The sequence below is a fragment of the Hemiscyllium ocellatum genome, chromosome 18 (assembly GCF_020745735.1).
Source record: "Hemiscyllium ocellatum isolate sHemOce1 chromosome 18, sHemOce1.pat.X.cur, whole genome shotgun sequence".
Lineage (NCBI taxonomy): Eukaryota > Metazoa > Chordata > Chondrichthyes > Orectolobiformes > Hemiscylliidae > Hemiscyllium > Hemiscyllium ocellatum.
The window spans coordinates 72,150,237-72,172,727 of NC_083418.1; positions in this window are offsets into that span (position 1 = coordinate 72,150,237).

Consider the following 22,491-nt stretch of genomic DNA (forward strand, 5'->3'; position numbering starts at 1 on the left):
AATCCATCTGACCCGCACACCGCAGGACACAATGGGCAATTTAGCATGGCCAATCCACCTAACCTTCATATTCCTGGACACTATGGCCAACTTAGCATGGCCAATCCACCTAGCCTTCTTATCCTTGGACACTATGGGCAATTTAGCAAAGCCAATTCACCTAACTTTCACATCTTTGGACTTTGGGAGGAAACCAGAGTACCCGGAGGAAACCCACACAGATGCGCAGAGGAGAATGTGTAAAGTCCATACAGACAGTCACCTGAGGGTGATAATAATCCATGTTCCTAACGCTGTGAAGCAGGAGTGCTAACCATTGAGCCACTGTGCCATTCAACACTATCATGCAAACTGAATTAGCTCACAAATTGTTTGTTAAGAAAGTGGCACAGTGGAAAAGTTACACATGCATGTTTTAGAATTAACCAATCTTTGGCAAGTGACTTACTGTAAAGTAACTTACATATCCTTAATATAGTGACATTTTACCTCAGTATGTTTTACATTTGAAAAAGGTTTGCATTTCCCGAATGTAAAATCCACCTTTTAAACACGCATTTGAATCAAAAAGCGGAAATTTGAAATCTATATTGCAAGAAAGAAGTCATCTATCCTGGAGAGCATGGACCATGCCTGTTATGGATTCAGTTTTCAGCCAGTCCCCAGGTGAGGGGCTGAGGTCACAGGATGAGTGTAAGAGCTCAGACAGCTCACAGACCTACAACTGCTCCCACTGAGGAGATGTGCATCGTCCAACTCACAGCATCTAGTTTTTGGCTACACCAGTACTAGATCAAAGTTCTGGAATTCCTCAATGATCAACATTGTGCAAGCCACACTATTACACAGACTTTATCAGATTCAGGAACAAAGCATACTGCAATTTCCTCAGTGTTGTATATAAATGTAGTGTTTGGCAGGTTGGGGTAGCAGTTTCAGTCTGATGTGAAAATTAACAATCAATCCGTTGGCTTCATATTGCAGTGTGGATGGTTGGGGTGGCACCAGGAACTGAATCATCAGGGCAGGAGGCTATTGTAGGGGCAATGGTCTGAGTGCAGCAGCCAAGCTCACAAGTTGGGCTGTCCTTTAATGCACAACGTTTTGTGGAAGTGGTCAAATCATCCTTGGCCATTCTTCAAGCAGGGGAGTGATGGCGACTTTTTCTGTGGAACCCAAAAGCTGAGGTGATCACCACCAAGATCTGCTCCCGGGTTGGTGTTGTCAGTGTCTGCCACTGACCAGGAGGTAGAGGTCATTCAGAGGCGAGTCTGTCTTCAGCTCATCCAGGAGTGGGCTGTGTTCCAGCTGAGGATTAAAGATTTCAGATAGCCAGCTGAACTTTCTCTTCATGAGAGGTCCTGCATCAAGGAGAAGAATTGGCAGCCGATGGTCATCTTTGAGGAGCATATTATCCCTTGAGGCAGTAGGAGATTCAGTCCATATATGGACAGGAAGCCACTCGAGCAGTTGCTGGTTTAAATTAAGCAGGAGGGTTTACCCCGTGTCATACCATATGAAACAACTGAAACCAACATGGTCATTCTAAAAGATTAGAGATTTAACAAACAATCAATGTCTTTTTCAATATCCAATTTCAGTTACATCACGCTGTTAACTTTTGCTATGAATTCTATGTCCTACAATCCTATTCTCCACAACCACCCAATGAAGGAGCAGTGCTCCGATAGCTAATGCTTCTGAATAAGCCTGCTGGACTATAACCTGGTGTTGTGTGATTTTTAACTTTGTACACCCCAGTCCAACACTGGCACCTCCAAATCAAAACGATGATGTTTCCAGATAGGATGCTGTCATGGTGCACCTATAAAAGTTGGTAAGTGTCATTGTGGGCATGCTGAATTTCCTTCACCTTCTGAGGAAGGAGAGGCTTAGTGTGCTTTCTTGACTGTAGCTTTGACATGAATGGACTAGGACAGGCTGTTGGTGATATTTGCTCCACCTTTACCTCAGCACTGTGGATACAGACCATTGACATCTCTCTAAAACTTTCCTATTCATATGCTTTTTAACTGTTTTAATTGTACCATCCTCTGTCATTTTCTCGCAGCTACCACCATCTGTGTGAAAATGTTACTCCTCAGTTCCTTTCTAAATCTTTCCTTTCTCACCTTAAACCTATATTCTTTCATTTTGGACTCCCCCACCCTAGGGAAAAGACCTTGTCTATTTATCCTATCCATGCCCCTCATGACTTTATATACCTCTGTATGGTCACCCCTCAGCCTCCCACACTCCAGACAGGCAAAGCGACAGGATCTATCTAGAACTGTTGGCCGAGATGGCCGGCAAAGGAAGTGACTAGCAAAAGCTGTTTACCAACATCAGCAGTACATCTATTCCAAACATCTGGGGCTAATCCAAGAAAGTGGATATTGTCAAGTCAGGGATAATACTCAACAACCAATACAGCTATCGCCCTGCTCTTAATAACTTCTATGATCATGAAACATGTCCTGCTGAGCTCCCACCCTGGAAGTAGCAACAATCCCCTTATCCCCACCATTAAGTAGGCTCCTTCACACCATAACTGCTCTGAGCACATCCTGACATGAACCTCACATGTTGAGGGTAGTTTACAAAAATGGCTAGAGGACAGTGTGCATTGTTGTTGAGTTTTCTCTGCACCTACAACACTGTAGAAGATTTTGTGACAAAGAGTATTTGATAAACATCAAATTCCTAAATGGGCTTGATGTAAACAGTCATGCTATTCATACAAACTCACTTTCCAAAGTATCTTGGATCCTTTAATAGTCACAAGTAGGTCATTGGCAGGCAACCCAGCATTAGGGGAAGGAGCTTGAGTGGGTCATACATTTTCATCGCCCTTCTGCATCATTCATTTGGACCAGCATTATTCTTTGAAATCTAGAAAATAGGAACAGGAGTAGGCCACTCTGCCCATAGAGACTGCTCCACAATTTGACATCGTCATGGCTTATTCTTTACTCAAAAACCATACTCTTGTGCTCTTCCCATATCCATTGGTGCCTTCAGCCTTTGGAAATCTAACTATTGCCTTTCTAAAACACATTTAGTGAATTATTCTCCATGGTCTTAAGAAGTAGAGAATTCCAAGGTTTTACCCACCCTCTGATAAAAGACATTCCTCCTTATCTCTGCCTGAAATGGCCTTCCCCAAATCCTGAAACATTGACTTGTTTTTCTGGACCCCCTCACCATCCTTCCTCATCTTTGTTCAGTGGTCAGGGCGGATGGTGAAAACCCTCTGCATCCTTCCACCCGCAGCATTCCTGATGAAGAGCTTATGCTCGAAACGTCGACTCTCCTGCTCCTCGGATGTTGCCTGACCGGCTATGCTTTTCCAGCACCACATTCTTCGACATCCTTCCTATTCTGTCCAGCCACATACATTTCAATGAGATCCCTTCTCATTATTCTAAACTCCAGTGAATACAGATTAGTTGACCCAATCTCTCCTCATATGACCAACCTGTTACTCCAGGAATGTGAACTTATACCTCAACTTGTCTAGCAGGACAAGGGCAGCAGAAATGTCTAATCACCACCAACTGCAAGTTCTCTTCCAAGTCACCCATCATCCTGAATTGGAAATATATCATCATTCCTTCAGTGTTAGTTCAAATTCCTGGAATTCTGTTCTGAATGGCATTGTGGGTTTGCCTATAACACATGGACCACAGCAGTTCAAGAAGGCAGCTCACCATCACCTTCTCAAGGGCAACTAGGGATGGGCCATAAATGGCAAAAGTGAGGACTGCAGATGGAGATCGGAGTTTAGATTAGAATGGTGCTGGAAAAGCACAGCAGGTCAGGCAGCATCCGAGGAGCAGGAAAATCGACCTTTCGGGCAAAGACCTTCATCAGGAATGAACCATAATTTCTGATGATGGGCTACAGCCCGAAATATCAATTTACCTGCTCCTCAGATGCTGCCTGACCTGCTGTGCTTTTCCAGCACAACTCTAATAATGATGGGCCATAACTGGCCCAGCCAGCAATGCCCATGTCACACAGATGAATACAAATATCTCCACTTTCCCACCTTACTACAAATCTCTTGATTCCCTTAGTGTCTGTTTCTCAAAAAATATCAATCATATAATTCAACAGAGAACCTCACACCAACACTTGAGTTCAGGTGTAAAAAAACTTGGCTGAGCGGTCTTGATGAATATTTCTAAGCCCCACTATTGAGATCAGCCTTCAAAGGTTGGGAAAAAAGCAAGGAAACCTTGTGCCAATGAGGTAGTCCTCTGGCTTCATTGTCATTATGTTTCTCAGGTGTTAGGACATAGGACATAGAGAAGTACAGCCCTTTGGCCCATGATGTTGTGCCGAGGTTTAATCCTAAAGTAAAATATAATAACTTAACCTACGCACCCCTCAACTCACTGCTATCCATGTGCATGCTCAGCAGTCACTTAATTGTCCCTAATGTCTCTGCTTCCACCACCACCTCGGGCAACGTATTCCATGCATTCACAACTCTTTGCATAAAGAACCTTCCTCTGACATCTCTTCCATACCTTCCCCTAATATCTTAAAGTATGACCCCTTGTACCCATGAATCCTGCCCTAGGGAAGAGTCTCTGGCTATTGACTCTCTCTATTCCTCTCATTATCTTGTATACCTTGATCAGGTCTCCTCTCTTCCTCCTTCTCTCCAGAGAGAAAAGTCTGAGCTTTTTCAACCTTTCTTCATAGGGTAAGCCCTCTAGTCCAGACAGCATCCTGGTAAACCTTCTTTGCACCCTCTCCAAAGCCTCTGTATCTTTCCTATATTAGGACAACCTGAACTGGACACAATATTCCAAGTGTGGTCTCACCAGAGACTTGTAGAGCTGCAGCAAAACCCCGTGGCTCTTAAACTCGATCCCCCTGTTAATGAAAGCCAAAACACCATATGCTTTCTTAACAACCCTATCCACTTGGGTGGCAACCTTGAGGGATCTATGTACTTGGATAGTAATACATTCAAATTCATTAACCTTTCTATCTGGTAGGGAATAGAGAATATAATTAAGGATATCTTGCTAAAAGGCACTGGCCAGACCACAGCTGAAATGCTGTGAACAGTTTTGGTCACCCAATCCAAGGAAAAGCCAATTGTCATTGGACGAGGTTCAGACAATGTTCGCCAGGTTGCTCCTGGATAGAGAAGGATTTTCTTATAAGGACAGGTTGAGTGGGCTTGACCTGCACTCACTGGAGTTTAGAAGAGGGAGAGGATTGAAGTAAGGGGATAAAGTATTAAGTAAAGGGGGTCACTCATTTTAGACTGTAAAGAGAATTTCTTTCAGTCCCAAGGGGTCATGAAGTTGTGGAATTGTCGATTGTCGATTCAGACAGTGTTATTAAACTATTAGGGCAGAGGTAGATTCTTGACAAATGAGGGAGCCAGATGGCAAAGGGATTTGCAAGAAAAAGGAGTTGAGGCCACATTGGATCAGTCATGGTTGGCACAGTGGCTCACTGGTTAGCACAGCTACCTCACAGCGCCAAGGACTTGGATTCAATTCCACCCTTGGACAGCTATCTGTATGGAGTTTTTGCATTCTCTTCATGTTGTAGGCTTCCTTTGGGTGCTCCAGTTTCCTCTCACAATCCGAAGTTGGATTGGCCATGCTAAATTCCCCATAATGTGCAGGCTAGGTGGGTTAGCCATGGGACTGTGGAGTGATAGGGTAAGGGTTGCTTTTTTAAGGGTTGCTGTGGATTTGAAAGGCTGAATGGCCTGTTCCCACACCGTAAAGCTTCTATGATCTTATTGAATGGTGGTGCAGGCTCAAGAGGCTGAATAGCCACTCCTGTTTCAAATTTGTTGTGTGTTTGTATAGCTCACTAATCAAATATTAACTATAACTTTAAGAATGGCAAGCTTTCCTTTAACTACAGTCACAGCTCCCATCACCCCCTCTGCACCCCAAAATACCCATTCCTCCCCATCAGTTAATACACCAAAGTCGTACTTCAAACTGTAAGGAAAATATACAGCAAGGGAGGTTGTCCAGAGAAGGTTCACTACGTGTGATTTTCTTATGAGGAGTGACTGAGTAGTTTGTGCTTGTACCCACTGGAGTTTAGAAGAATGAGAGGCAACCCTATTGAAACATTTAAAATTCATCAAGGGTTTGACAGGGAATGTGGAGAGATTGACTTCCTTAATGGCGAATAGGATCAGAGGACATATACCAGAGGAAGGGATCACCCATTCAAGGCAAGGACAAGGTGAAATTTCTTCTGTCAGAGGGTGGTGAGTGGGTGGAATTATTTGGCACAAAGGGATCTCGAGATTGGATCAATAAGTATATTCAACTCTGAGAGAGACAGATCTTTAATCAGGAAGGAAATGATAGGGAGGGGGGGTATAAGGCAGGAAAATGGAGCTGAGGATGATCGGATCAGCCATGATCTCATTGAATGAGGGCTCAGGCTCTACAGACTGAATGGTCTCCCCTCCTGCTCCTACAGCTTATGTTCTCATGATTCTACGGTCTGAGGTTCTGTCTTACAATGAGATATTCCATCATTTAATGAGATCAAAGACAATGTTCCATCTCAACACCATTCTCTGACCTCGATTCCCTTGCTGTCTTATTGTGGCATATCCTGTTAGCCTTTCCTTATCCTTTACAAATACAAAACTTACACAGACACTTAAAGTCAAAGTGTCAAATCGTTGCTGTTTCTTCCAGTCTCCATTGTTGAGTTTATCCTTTGATAGCTAAAATAAAGCAATTGGTCTACACATCTGGCATGAGAATGTCTAATTTCTGTAGAAGTGTAATGGAGTTTCTAGATGTTTGATTAAAAATATCTATTCTGGAAAAAAAAAGTATTTTTAAGTTTTTTTGGCTGGATTCACATCTGCATTGAAAGAATGTGTGAATGCTGTAATATTTTGTGCAATACAAATTCCTTCATATTTTAAACGTTTATGAATGGATAAAATGATGACAAATGGACTAAGCTATATTTGGCAATAAGGTAATATCAATGTTGCTGAATCAGGCTTTATAATTTAAGAGATCACTCTTAGTTTCGATAAAGATTCACAGATTCTTTCAATACAGAGTCTGGGATGCAGGAAGTCATGCGACTGGTAATCTTATTAGCAATTATCTTAAATGCACTCTACCATAGATGGCGCTTAAATATTAATCAGTTGAATGGTTAATTCATTTTAATGCATACAGTTACTGAAAGATACTGATTTTGCAAAGCAACCACTTTTAAATAACAAAAACAAAAAGTGCTGGCTAAACTCAACAGATATCGAAAGAGAGAGAGACAAACACAGTCACCGGTTCAAGCCAATTCCTGTAAAGTCATGAAGGACACAATATGTTAACTCTCTCTCTCCTCTCTCTCTCTCTCTCTCCATACATGCTGCCTGACCTGCTGAGTTTCTCCAGCACTTTGTTTTTATTTTGTTTTTATTTCTGTAATTTAAAACATTGAGCTCTGCTGATTACCCAAGATGAGATTGATGGGAGGTCGCTGGGGTCCCTGGAGAAACATCGAAAAGGGTCAAGTTTAGCCACATTGGAAGGTTCTGCATGTGTTCCTCTTGGTGATTCCTCACAGAATCACTTTAGAAATGCTATAACAATGTTTAGGTTTAGTCCTTGATCATATAACAAATCCATTCTGGAAGAAATGTCTGCTGTTACCAAGACAATCTTTCAGGTTCAGAAAGAATGGGATGCAGGTAAAAATTTGAAAAGAAATAATTAGAACCAAGGTGGAGTTAAAGTGTTATTTACAATAGAATGTCCAGCAACACTGCTTGAGGACAAGCTGCAATTATTGTTAAATTGACTGTTTTTCTTTCAGGCAATAAATGCTGGAAGTTGTCAAATCCAAGTTATTGTACGTATTTATGTGGGGAAATCAGAGTGCAGAAAACTACTTTTAAATGGTCAAGGTTGGAGGATTTATTTTCTCTTTATTTCTATGTACTATTTTGAATCTATAAAGACATATGACTTATGGAGCTTGCAGACTCTGCAAGTGCTAGCCACACCAAAGGTAAAAATAAAGTCACAATGGTCTCAGAAAGCTGCTCTCTCATTAGAGAGAGAGATAGAGAGAGAGCGCGAGAGAGAGAGAATTGATAGTGGTTTAACCTGGGGCAGACCATGCCTCAGGTAAGGGGAGTGATTGAAAAAAAGACTCCATCGTGGTAATCTCAGACAGTGTAGGAATTGAGGTTATACTTTTAGCATCACAAACCAACTGCCCAGCCAACTGACCAAGCCAACCCCCTACTATCTGCCCTAATGATAGCAGATTCCATGTGAATTTACATACAGTAAGTTAAACGATACACACTGAACAGCGCAAGGTAACGTAAAGCAGAATGCACCATATTGCTCTTGAGACAAAACTGTGTCACCTTGCCCTGTGATACCTTGCCCCATTGCTTTAAAGTTAATAACAAATTTCTGGATTGACTGGAATTTAGAAGAATGAAGTGGGTTCTCAGAAAAACATTTAAAATCCTGATGGGACTGGAGAGGTTAGATGCAGGAAAAAATGTTCCCAATGTTGGGGAAGTGCAGAACTAGGGCTCACAGTCTAAGAGGAAGAGGTAAGCCATTCAGGACTGAGATGAGGAAGAATTTCTCACACAGAGAGTTGTGAACCTGTGGAATTCTCTCCCACAGGAAGCTGTTGGGGCCAATTCATTAGATACTTTCAAGAGGGAGCTGGACATGACTCTTGTGGCTAAAGGGATCGAGGAGTTTGAGGAGAAAGTGAGAGTGGGATACTGAGATTGCATGATCAGCCTTGATCATATTGAATGGTGGGGGAGGCTTGAAGGGCCAAATGGCCTATTGCTGCACCTATTTTCTACGTTTCTATGAAGTTGACCATTCTGACTTTAATTAAATTTCAGTTTTTTTCAAGTACCATTGCTAAATTGAAACAATGATATTGACCATTGTTTTGTTTTAGGAATAAAATATGAACTCTGAAAGGACAGATGTGCTGCTGTGGAAATTGTATTAATGGATTTTTCATCACATTTCTCATGGAATGTCAGATAGAAGCATTATACTGAATAGCATGTAATGTTTATAGCATTTAATCAGCAAGACTAGAATTCACAAAATGAATAAAAAGATAAACCTAAAGATTGCACCTGAACACCATAACGTTTGCTATAAAACGAATGAACTGAGAGCAGAAAGAGAAATGAATGATAACAATCTGGTAGCTAATTCAGAGATGTAGCTGCAGGATGAGTTGGATTCAGACTTGAAACTTGAATGATATAGAATTTTTAGAAGGGACAGGAGTTTGTGAAAGGGTGGAGGGTGGCTCTGTTAGTCAATGATGATACTAACACAAAAGAGAGGGCTGACCTAAGTTCAGGAAATGAAGATGTGGAAACAGTTTGTGTCATGATGAGAGATAATAGAGGCAAGGTGTTAATTGTGGCAATGTTGTATGAGCCCTCAAAGAGTCACCACACAATAGGTGGAACATAAAGGAAGAAATATCTCGAGCTTGCCAGAACAGTACAATGATAGTCAAGGATATGGGGTTTTTTTTAAAGTTGGCATCAATAGCATACATTTGATAAGGAGGAACCAGTTTTATTTCAATGAATTTACAGAATGATAAAATTGTTACAGTGCAGAAGGAGGGCATTTGGCCCATCATGCCTCACGGTTTCTATTACCCAGTGCCAATCTCTTATCTCATCCCCATATTCCCAAACACCATTTCTATCCAAGTAATCATCTGATGCCCTTTTGAATGTCTCAACTGAATCCAGGCCATCATATTCCTGGACAATGCATGCCATACCCAATTACTTGTTCAATGAAACAGTTTTGTTTTATCTCACATCACCCTTGCATCCTTTGCATGTCATTTTTAAATCTCTGCACGCTTGTTCCCTTTAAATTTACAAGTGGGGACAGCCTTTCCATTTCTAACCTAACAAGCCAACTCTTGAGTTTAAAAACCTCCATCTACTCTCCTCTCAGCTGTTTTGTCTCTAAGGAGAACAGTACCACATTGTTCAATCTATCCCTCATCACTGAAGTTCTACTGAATTGCTTCTGCACCCTCTCAAATGCATTTGTATCTTTTATATAGGCAGCTTCCACAACACTGCAGGTCTAACAAGTGTCTCATGTAAGTTCAACATCACCTCCCTACACGGAGGGCGGCACGGTGGCACAGTGGTTAGCACTGCTGCCTCACAGTGCCTGTAGACCCGGGTTCAATTCCCGACTCAGGCGACTGACTGTGTGGAGTTTGCACGTTCTCCCCGTGTCTGCGTGGGTTTCCTCCGGGTGCTCCGGTTTCCTCCCACAGTCACAAAGATGTGCGGGTCAGGTGATTGGCCATGCTAAATTGCCCGTAGTGTTAGGTTAGGGGTATGGTTGGGTTGCGCTTCGGTGGGTCGGTGTGGACTTGTTGGGCCGAAGGGCCTGTTTCCACACTGTAAGTCTAATCTACACTTGTGCACATAGTTCCTATTAAGAAAGCTGAGAACACTGTATTCTTTATCAATTATTTTCGACGATCTGTATACATATACATCCTTGGCCCTCTGCTCCTCCACTCCTTTAGAATTGTACCCCTTATTTTAAATTATCCTTGAATGTTCTTCTGACCAAACAGCATCAACTCACACTTCTCTGCTTTAAACCTCATTTTCCATCCACTCAAATGATGTCTTTGGAGTTCCATACTGTCCTTCTGACAGCTTACCATCTTCCAAGATCAGTGTGATTTGCAAACTTTGAAGTTGTCTCCTGCGCACCGGGATAAAGATCATTAACACATTTATCAGGAAAGAAACAACAATCCCAACACCGATCCCTGGGAATCTCCACTAAAATTTTCCTACAGCTCAAAAAATATCCATTGACCATTACTCTTTGTTTCCTCTCACTCAGCCAATGAAACTAGTTGTGGTGATGTTCATTTTCAATGTGCTTTATCCCTTAAGGTTTTAAGTTGCTTGTCAGACTTGGTCCCTGTCTCCCCTTACCCTGACTCCAGTAACGCCACCCCGTCTCTTCCCAATGGGAACCACGATGGGTGGCTCGTGAGTCAGGTAAATGTGTGAACGTGTGATATTGAAGCCTTCTGGTTGTGTTGCAACATGGGGGTACTAACTGGCTTCTCTGAACAGGCATATCCCCATAGTGCCTGACACCAGGCTCCTAAAGCAATTACTTCATCAGGGAATCCGTCTGGCTGGCATACTCTTAGGAGGACTTTGGAAACTCTTTAGCCGTGTCCTCCAATTATCCCTGAAGAGGTCAAACAATGCCGTCAACTCATGGGGGTCAATTGCTGAAAGTGCAGAACATCACAGCAGGCCTGTCAGTTACTGTAGAGAAAATGATAGCTCAGAGGTGTCCTTACTTGGTGTGCTAAGATTGACGTCGAAAAGTGTGGTGCTGATAAAGCACAGAAGGTCAGGCAACATCCGAGGAGCAGGAGAGTTGACATTTCGGGCATAAGCCCTTCATCAGGAATTGAAAGAACTGCAGAGACAAAATAAGATCTGAATGAAAAGGTCAGCCTAACGATGTCAAGAAAAAAATTGTCCCGATTTCCCCCTCAAGCTTTGAATTTCACCACAGTGTTTGATAAAACCCCCATGGAAACTTGGATCCACTACAATCGAAGTTCTGTTGCTGATGGATCCTCTGTAGCAAAGCCTATGGCAGGGCAATGGATAAGGTCAAAACATTACACCATGAATAACAGGTGATACAATGTAAATGGAATTGCTCTGCACACTTGATTAAATAGTGGAATCTACACAAGCTGCCTAACCTCTTAATGAAAAAGTGATACTGAAGGCTGAAGCATCTGACAAATTGAATATTCAGTTCTCCTGTAGGGAATAAATAGTGGACTGTGATGTCCACTCACGTAACAACATTTGGAAACTGAGACAGCGTGCAGATCAGGAGAGATTGGCTGTGCATGCTAGCACCAAGTATTTGGATGTTACGTTACCCAGTATAACAAGTTAAGCATTAAAAGCAGAAAGAAATGTTGGGAATGTACTCTGTTTCTGTGGAAGCTGCTAAAAGTTGAAGTCATGCTGTTTACTCTTGCAGCTAGGATCCCAGAGCTGATGCATACTGTTTTTGTCATTCATTGTGTTCTCAGTGGTAGCCAGAACATGGCAAAATTGTAATCCAAGAAAGTTACTGGAGCAATGACTGAGACAAAGTCAAAGTATTACATGGAGAATGTGCTGGAGAAACACAGCAGGTCTGGCAGCATCTGCTCAGAGAGAGTCAGAGAGTCATAGAGATGTACAGCATGGAAACAAATCCTTCGGTCCAACCTGTCCAGGAGTCAATTGTCGGAAAAAGCCATCTGGCTCAGTAATGCTTGTTAGAGAAGGAAACTGCCCTTCCTACCTGGTCTGGCCTACATGGGACTCCAGACCCACAGCAACATCGTTGACTCTTAACTGCCTTCTGGGTAATAAATGCTGCCTAGCCAGCGAAGCCCTCATCTCATGAATGAATCAAACAGAAAAAAAATCACAATCATAATCGGCATTTGAGCAGGTCTACTTTTTAAATTTATCATAGCTGGACATGCTAAATGAAAAGTGTGACCATGACTTTAAACTTAGAATGGGTCTACATTGTGCAGCATGCAGCAGCTCCACAGCATTAAGCATATCTCGAATTGCCTAAGTTAAAAACAGGCACCCATTTTGAACCTACTGTGGATCTACACTGCTTGATGCTGAAAGTCCTGGTTTGTCCATAATGGGGACATCCCACTGCCTGGTCCCTTCAGGGACTGTGATGTGGAGGAGCCAGTGTTGGACTAGAGTGGACAAAGTTAAAATAAAATCACACACGCCAGGTTATAATTCAACAGGTTTATTTGGAAATACAAGCTTTCAGAACACTGCTTTTTCAATAGATAGCTAGTGGGTCAGGATACGTAGAACACAGAATTCATCAGTAAAAGATCAAAAGATGATACAACTGGTAAGATATATTGAACAAACCTAGATCACGGTTAAGCCTTTAATCACTTAGAATGAGTTGCAGGCTTTTATACATTAATATGTAAGTCCCAGAACTTCTTTGAAGTCACATTCCTGAGATAACTTAAGGTTTTATAAAAAATGGTAACATCTCAGCTCAGGCAGTGCATTAAAGATTTGAGGTTAGAGTCAGTCTGTATTCCAACCTTGAGTAACACCCATTCTATTTCCAAAGTAGGAATTTATGAAATGTCACATTGACTGAGACTGAGCAGCTGATAGACCTGCTCCATATTGACTCTCATCTCAATTCAGCTGCCGATTTCCCAATCAAGGACCCCCACATGTAGCCCCATTTCCATGTGCCCACTGCTCTGGGTGTCTGTTACTTAGGTTGGCACCCAGCTTCTGCCTGCCTACTCTCTCAGCTTTGTCCGTCTCTGCCGTAGACTTCCCCCTGCCTGCCCCTGGGATCCAAACGAAGGGTCCATTTCAAGAGCTTGTCTGGCATAAAGCCAAGTTACAACATCAAGGCCTGAAAATAATTGTCAAAGCAGCAGCCAGAAATGGTGCAGTTGGCAATCGTGGACAGCATTTGGCAGCAAGCTGCTAATTCCCTGTTGTTTTCACCAGCCTCCAACACCTGATGCAGTCACAAAGCATTTCCTCTTTCAGACAGTGAAGCATAGCTTTAAATAATGCATGATATCTTCAAGTGGAAGAGGCATTTGTGAATGTGTATCTCCCTGCTGAGGTAAACAGCCACTCACTGTCACCATTTGCACTGGGCTGTATATGCAGTTTTGTTAATTCGTTCCTGGGATGTGGACATCACCGGTTAGACCAATAGTTACTGCCCATCTCCTAACAGCCTAAGAGGGCAGCTGAGAGTCAACCACATTGCCTTTGGCCTGGAGTCACATATAGGCCAGGCTGGGCATAGCTGACAGATTTTCCTTCCCCGAAGGACATTATAGAACTCGGTGGGTTTTTTTTCCTGACCATCCGCAATGATCATCATTGGAATTTTAATCTCAGATTTGCAGTGCAGAGATGCAACAGAAAGAACAATGGTATTTAAATCTCCCAGTGACCTCCACATTCATTTTGCAGGCTATTGAACTCTTAACCCGCTGAATCTAGAAAAATATGAAATGGCAAGAGGAATAGGCCATGCAGTCCATCAAGCCTGTTCCACCACTCATTATGATCATCCAGCTCAGCTCCCTGTTCCTGCTTTCGTCCCACACTCTCTGATCCCTTCAGCCCCAATCTCTTTGTTATTTTTCTGCTTTTTCTTTGCCCTTATCCATTGTTATTGTACATTTCCAGTTTGAGTGTAACAGGACAGATTGTCTCAATGGAGAGGATGGTGCTGTCAGTAGACTAGTCTCCTAATGCCCAGGTTAATACTGTGCGGAATAAAAATAATATATTGCGGATGTTGCAAATCTGAAATATCTAGTTCTGAAGAAGAGTCACACCAGACTCAAAATGTTAACTCGAATTCTTTCTCCACAGATGCTCCATCACTTTACATTTGAACAATCTGGTGAAATGGGTTCAATTCCCAGCCAAGAAGCTGATGGGACTTAAATGCAATAAGTTAAATGCCTGGAATGTAAAGTTTGCTGCAGCAGTGGTGATGATCATTAACTTATTATTAATTCTTGATTTTAAAATCATTATCCACTGATGTGCTTCCGGGAAGGAAACTGCTGTCCTTACCTGGTCCAGCTGGCATGTAACTCTATCAATGTGGCTTACTCTTATCAGCACTCTGAAATACCTTAGCAAGACATTACTTTTAAAGGTGGTTAGGGATGGCCAATATATGTTAACCTTGCAAGAGATGATTTTGGTGTTCATTTATTTATTGTCACATGCATCTTGTTATAAAATACAGTGAAAAGTGTTGTCTAGCATTGCAACTCTCTGGCATCATCTGAAAACACAGAAAAATAAACCAACACATAGAATGGCAGAAAAATAAAGAAATAAAGAAAGTGTCCTACTTTACAAATCTTCTTGTTAAGTGGGCCATGGAGCCTGGTTGCCAAGTTTGAGTCCCCTTTGCTACACTGTCGCCATGGGAACAAAAGTCACCACTCTTCAGCGCCATCTTGGTTACACACTGGGTTATAAAAATGGAATTTAAAACATATATAGAAAGGAAACAAAACTAAAAGAAATGAGGATATTATTGAATCTTATTTAAGTCTTAGCTCAAAGATGCTCATATCCAAAGAAGGAATAATGGTGAGAAAAAGAATTCTCTGAATGTTATAATTTTGGAGAACAGTACTCCCAAATATCTATTCATCTCTGTCAGACAGAGATAAGCAAACACAATCTTACGATGAGAGAAAGCAGCGACTGTAGATGCTGGAGATCAGCGTCAAAGAGTGTAGTGCAGGAAAAGCACAGCCGATCAGGTAGCGTCTGAGGAGAAGGACAGTTGATGTTGTGAGCATAAGCTCTTCATCAGGAATGAGGTGGTGGCGCAAGGGAGTTGAGAGATAAATGGGAGGCCGTGGAACAGGGGGAAGACAGCTTGGAATACAATACATTGATGAAGGTGATAGGTCAGAGAGGAGGGTAGAGTGGATAGGTGGGAAGGAAGATTGGCAGGTAAGACAGGTCACAATGGTGGTGCCGAGTTTGAAGGTTGGATATGGAATAAGGTGGGGGGGAGAGGAAATGAAGAAACTGGTGAAATCCACATGATCCCATTTGGTTGGAGGGTGTCAAGACAGAAGGTGAGGCGTTCTTCCTCCAGGCACAGGTGGTTAGGGTTTGGCAGTGTATGTCCTTGGTGGTGTAGGAAGGAGAGTTAGCATTTGGCAACAAGGTGGTGGAGTGGTTGGTGCAGGTTTCCCAGAGATGTTCTCTGAAATGTTCCGCAAGTTGAGGTCCTGTCTCTCCAATGTAGAGGAGACCACATCAAGAGCAATAGACACAGTAGATGACGTATGAGGAAGCACAGGTAAATCTCTGTTGGAAATGGAAGGATTGTTTGGGACCTTGGATGGAGGTGAGGGGGAGGTGTGGGCACAGGGTTTGCACTTCTCGTGGTGACAGGTGAGAGTACCAGGAGTAGAGGATTGGTGGGGGGGGGGTGTTAGGGGGGCAGGGGGTGAGCATGAGCCTAACAAGGGAGTCGTAGAGGGAATGGTCTCTGTGGAACACAGATAGGGGTGGGGAGGGAAATATATCCCTGGTAGTGGAGCCTGTTTGTAGGTGGCAGAAATGGTGGAGAATGATGTGTTGTATCCAGAGGTTGGTGGGGTGGAAGCTAAGGACCAGTGAGTTCTGTCCTTGTTGCGATTGGAGGGGTGGGATTCCAGGGCGGAGGTGCGGGAAGTGGAGGAAATGCACTGGAGGGAATCATCAATCATGTGGGAGGGGAAATTGCAGTGTTTGAAGAAGGAGGCCTTCTGGAATTTTTTATGGTGGAATTGGTCCTACTGGAAGCAGATGTGGCGGAGGTGGAGGAATGGGGAATAAGAGATCGCGTTTTTACAGGAGGCGCGGTGGTGTAGTCTAGGTAGCTGTGGGAGTCAGTGGGTTTGAAGTAGGTGTCTACGTTGAATCAGTTGCTGGAAATGGGGATGGAGAGGTCCAGGAAAGGGAGGGAGGTGTCTGAGATGGTCCAGGTGAAATTGACATCTGGGTGGAAAGTGTTTGTGAAGTTGATGAACTGTTCAATCTCCTCGTGGAAGCACAAGGTGGCACCAATACTGTCAATGAAGTAGCAGTAGCAGTCTGAGAATTGCACCTTTTAAGAAACCTTAAATGTCTGTGAGGCATTTTCAATCAAGATTCAGCCTGCAATTAGCCTCCAGATATTTTCTCACAAACAAACAAAGATTGCTGGTCTGTCCTTTCCCTTTTTTTAACTCAAACTGTCCCAAGGTTCATCAGTAATTTCTGGCTCATAATTCAAACTCCATAAAAGAATATCCATATTTCAAACTGTGTCAGAACTCAATCTTCAGGCTATAGAAGATGGATAGACTTGTTCTGGGGAAACGTTTTGATGGCATTTTTACTGTGTGATAGTAATTCATTGCAAGGTTCAATTTAAAAAAGTTTTCCTCATTATGTATTGTTATAACACAGAGACAGACAGCTGAACTAAATTAGCCTTTATTCCTCTCACAACACAGTCAAATTAAACTGTGGAAGACTGCAGAATAATCATTCCAATGATTCATAAACAGACTTTGAATTTAAAATCCCCAGAGTTTGGAAATAATTAATTTCCATGCATTGGCTTTGTATCTTTGAGAAAAGTCTTTACAATTTAGTAAATAGAAACTAACATTAGCAGAGCAAAAGTTAAACAGTACGGTAGGCTGATTAACATCTATGCTTTAAACCCAAAACACTTGTTCGCAATCCCACTCATGCAACAGACAAACAGGTAAACACACATACTTAAGGAATAAGTATCAGAACATAACGAAATTGGCCAGATTATGTGAATAGTTTTTGTGATGCAGTTTCACAAACATAAATGTGGATTTCTGGCCTTTTTTTTTCCTGAAATGTTGATCAGGATCACCTTCTCCATTCACCCAGGCAATGGCAACAATGTTTCTCACCCAACTTTCCATTCTTTGGGCTTCTGGAAGCTGATGTATCAGACTAGGTAGGAAGTTTTCAAATCTTCATGCTGTCTCAGCAGCATTCCAGAGCTTTCTCTCAAAATGCATACTTGAGAAAGAATGTTAATTCTGGTTTCACCCTGATAGGCTGAATGACCCTCCCTGAAGTCTCCGTTACTATTCAACAACTGCCATCTGCTTTGATATATGGTATCTTCCAGACTTGCCAGGACCAATTCATAATTACTGACCTCATAAATAGCAAACTTCTGTCATTCATTGAAGCAAAATTCTTCTACCAGGGTCCTTGTGGCTGTGAGACATTTTCAATCAAGACTACGCCTGCAATTAGCCTCTAGGCATTGTCTCACAAACAAACAAAGATTGCTGGTCTGTCCTTTTCCTTTTTTAACCCAAACTGTCCCAAATTTCATCAGTCAGTTCTGGTTCATTATACAAAATCCATAAAAGAATAAAACAAAAATATGAAAATTCAGGGAGTGTTCCAACACTGTTCTAGATTTGTTTGCTCTTTTCAGTCCATGTGTTCAACGCAGATGAACAATGGGAAACGTTCAACATAGTATTGAAAAGACGGGGCTCTTGCTTTGCACTCAATAGGACAAATACAAGAATGACAAATTTCAAACAATCACACCAATTTGTTGGACAGTATGGGGACAGGCTGTGGAAGTATCACTGACCTAATAGTACAGAACCTTAGGTTAATTTCTGGGGGATGAGAGTTTGAACCTGGTCATCGCAGTTCATGGATTCTAAATTCAATAAAAATCTGGCACTAAACATTAACCTAATAGTGATCGTGAAATCACTAACAATTGTCATTAATAACTCACCTAGATCTTTGAGAGAAAGAAATCTGCCATCCTTCTTTGGTCTGACCTACATGTGACTCCAGACCCACAGGAACGTGATTGATAATTAACCCCTCTCCAGGCAATAAAGATAAGTAATAGATGTGGAATACTCACATCCCATGAATTAACAAAAAAGGGTAGCGATATTTTCTTCTTCGTCGCCTGGTATTTTTGATGGACAAAGCAGTTCAGGATAATGGGAGGCAAGACGGAGAGTAGAGCATAGGCCGTAATCATATCAGCTGTGATCTGTTGGATGGTGGAGCAAGCGTGATGAGTCACTGGCCTTTACCATTTTTTCTGATCTTCCCAGGATCTACCAATGGAGGAACAGGTCTAAAAATTGAAGAGGTTATGGTAATGTTATATTGAACATGGGATTAAACATTAGGCAGAATATACTTGGAGTACTGTAGACAGTTCTTGCCACTTTCTTATTAATAGGGCCTCAGCACCAGGTATTAGTCTGGCTAATTTATTTGAAATGGAAAAGGCACAGCAGGTCAGGCAGCATCTGAGGAGCAAGAATGTCGATGTTTTGGGCATAACCCTTCCGAAGTCCTGAAGGAGGTTTATGCCTGAAACATTGACTCTCTTGCTCCTCAGATGCTGCCTGACCTGTTGTGCCTTTTCCAGTGCCACACTTTATCAACTCTGACGCTCCAGCATCTGCAGTCCTCACTTTCTCCTAAATTTATTTGAACTCAATAGCTTTTGAGTGCTGCTCCTGTGTCAGGAGAAGTCTTCATGTGATGAAGGAGTAGCGCTCCGATAGCTTGTGATTTCAAATAAACCTGCTGGACTATAACCTGGTATCGTGTGACTTCTGACTTTGTCCACCCCAGTCCAACACCGGCACCTCCACCTCGTGGTTATTGGAGCACTGGAGCGAGTGTAAAATAGGCCCACTAGTATGATACTAGGTATGTGAGATTGGAGCCATAAGGAAAAGGTGAACAGACGAGGTTTCTTCTGTCTTAAAAAGAGAAGTTGTTGAGGGTGTGTTATGAACTAATCAGCATCTTTAAAATCATGAAAAGTTTTGATACAGTGATCATGGAGCAAGCGTCTTACCCTTTAAGGAAGAGCAGAATTAAAATGCATTAGTATAAGATGGTCACCGTAAGATTAAACAGAGCATCCAGTGGAACGCTTCAGAGTGGGATAAGTAAGTGGAAATCACTGCCACAAGGACCAGTTGAGAGAGATTTAGGATTTAGATTAGATTCCCGACATTGTGGAAACAGGCCCTTCGGCCCGACAAGGTAACATGCATGTATTCAAGGAGAGAGTCAATAGGCATATGAGGAAGAGGGGAATAAAGCATTATATTTAGAGCTTGATATGGAATGATGAGAACAGGCTACTGTAGAGGATAACTACCAGCATGGAGAGGTTGGACTGAATGGCCTGTTTCCATATTATAAATTATCAGTGTAATTTTGAGCGCTACCTATGACGTTGAATTAGGGGAGAAATGGCACTTCAATAAACTTCTAAAAATGAACTGCTATGAGACTTTTCACATTGTTGCTTCAGGTTTACAGGTGCACCTTAAAAGGGAGGGCACTTATCTCAGCAGAGCACTTTGTTGGTGTCCATTAAGTTTGAGGAATATTAAGACAGAATATAAGAAAACAATAATGACCTGTCAAGGAGTCTTTGGGTGAGGAGTAGCAGTAGAGGCCATCCATTTTGTATCCAAGAGCACCATTCACATAGTAGAATGTATAGGAGAAAGTGAAATGGAAAAATAGTTGACATGTCAGAGAACAATTTTGGCTACAAGCCCATTGATTCTATCTTAATGGTTCTTCCTCCTACTCTGCTGCCTGGAATATCTCCAGCACTTCGTCCAATGTACCTGTTCTGCTAATACTGATTCCAACAGCAAACCTACTGAAGGGTCTTTCTCTTTTCCTCAGCTGAACAAGTCTCCTTTTCTGGCTCATTGGCCATGTCCATCCCACTTCTACACGTATGCCTTCACTCTTTCATCTACTTCCGAGACACATGAAATGCTATTCCATCAGAAGTCACATTCAATGCATTATCTTCTGCAATCTCTTTTACCATCAACTGCCACGAGGCAACATTCCTCCTTCCTCCTCATTCGGCATTCTAAAGGGACCAGCTCCTCCATTACTCCCTTACCATTGTTCCATCAACAGGAAGATCATATGTTGATGTTGGTGGCAGCGGTACAGTGGCTCAGGTCAGCATGGTGGGTTCACAGGTTATCACTGCTGCCTCACAGTGCCAATGACCTGGATTTCATTCTACCCTCGGGTGAAAGTCTTTGTTGTTATGGACCTGGCCAGACACCTTCGAAACATTTTAAGAAAATAGCCCAGACTTTAATTTTGTTAGTTGTTTGAAGCAAATGTAAAGTAGATTAGATTAGATTAGATTAGATATCTCTCCTAGATATTCTAGGAGAGATGCAGCTGGCCCAACCACTTAGTTTTAAACAAAACCAGATTTATTTTCAAGATTACCAAATGAAACACAAACAAAAGAGAACAGAATTTAACCCGTCTGGAAACCCAACAGATCATTCCAACTTAATGATGCTGTTCCTAATACTTGCAACAATCCCCATAAACACGCCTTGGCAAAAATCAAACACAGGGTTTTACAGGGTAGATGTCAGAGAGAGACAGCAGAGAGATTCAGCATGGACCTTCTTCATCCATGTAGCTGTTTCTTTGACCAGTAGCCTCAAACAAACTGACTGCTTGCTCTGAACAACGAGACTGCTAAAACCAAGCTGCACCAAACCAAACCAGAGAAAAGCTGAGCCGGGAGAACTGGCCACTCCTCTTTCATTGTGCAAGTGTTTTTTTTTAAACTTAAAAGCTTCTTGAAGTAGATCAACCCAGACATTTCAGAACCTATGTCTTTACAACCTCCTGAGACAAATAAAAACCTCAAGGTTAAAGGAGCAACATCATCACCGTGTGGAGTTTGCACATTCTCCCTGTTTCTGCATGAGTTCACTGTGAATGTTCCAATTTCCTCCCACAGTCCAACAATGTGCAGGTTACCAAAAGAGAAAATGCTGGAAAATCTCAGCAGGTCTGGCAGCATCTGTAAGGAGAGAAAAGAGCTGACGTTTCGAGTCTAACTGACCCTTTGTCAAAGCTGAATCCAGCATCTGCAGTAATTTGCTTTTATTTAATGTGCAGGTCAGCTAGATTAGCCATTCTAAATTGCCCAGGGATGTACAGGCTAATTGGGTTCGCCATGGGAAATGCAGGGATAGGCTGAGGCTTGGGGCAGAATGGTGGCTCAGTGATTAGCACTGCTGCCTCACAGCACCAGGGACCCTGGTTCAATTCCTGCATTGGGTGACTGTCTGTGTGGCGTTTGCACATTCCCACCCATGTCAGCATAGGTTTCCTCTGAGTGCTCTGGCTTCCTCCCACAATCCAAAGCTGTGCTCGTCAGGTGAATTGGCCATGCTAAACTACCCATAGTGCTAGGTGAATTAGTCAGGGGTAAATATTGGATCTGGGTGGGTTACTTATCGGACAGTCAGTCTGGACTTGTTGGGCCAAAGGGTTTGTTTCCATACTGTAAGGAATCCAATCTAATCTCTTTGGAGGGTTGGCGTTGAGTCAATTGGCTGAATGGCCTTTTTCCACATTGGAGGAACTCTATGACTCCAATGATATGAACAGATAAACAAGGAGTAGGAGTGGGCTATTCAGCCCCTGGAATCTATTGTGACATTTAATAAGCTGATCTGATCGCAATCACTAAACCACACTCCCACCCATTCACCAAGACCAGATTCTTAAAAATAGTTAAAGCCCTCCTTCCACTGTCTTTCCATTGGAGCCTTCAGGACAGGGAATGAAACATTTATCCTTTCCCCTTTCCTCTTCCCAAGTCCTGAGACTCCAGTGCGCATCTTGATGAAAGATCAATTTACTTATCCTTCTGATTATGCATCATTCATTGCTCACTGCACAATCTGCTCATCATCCAG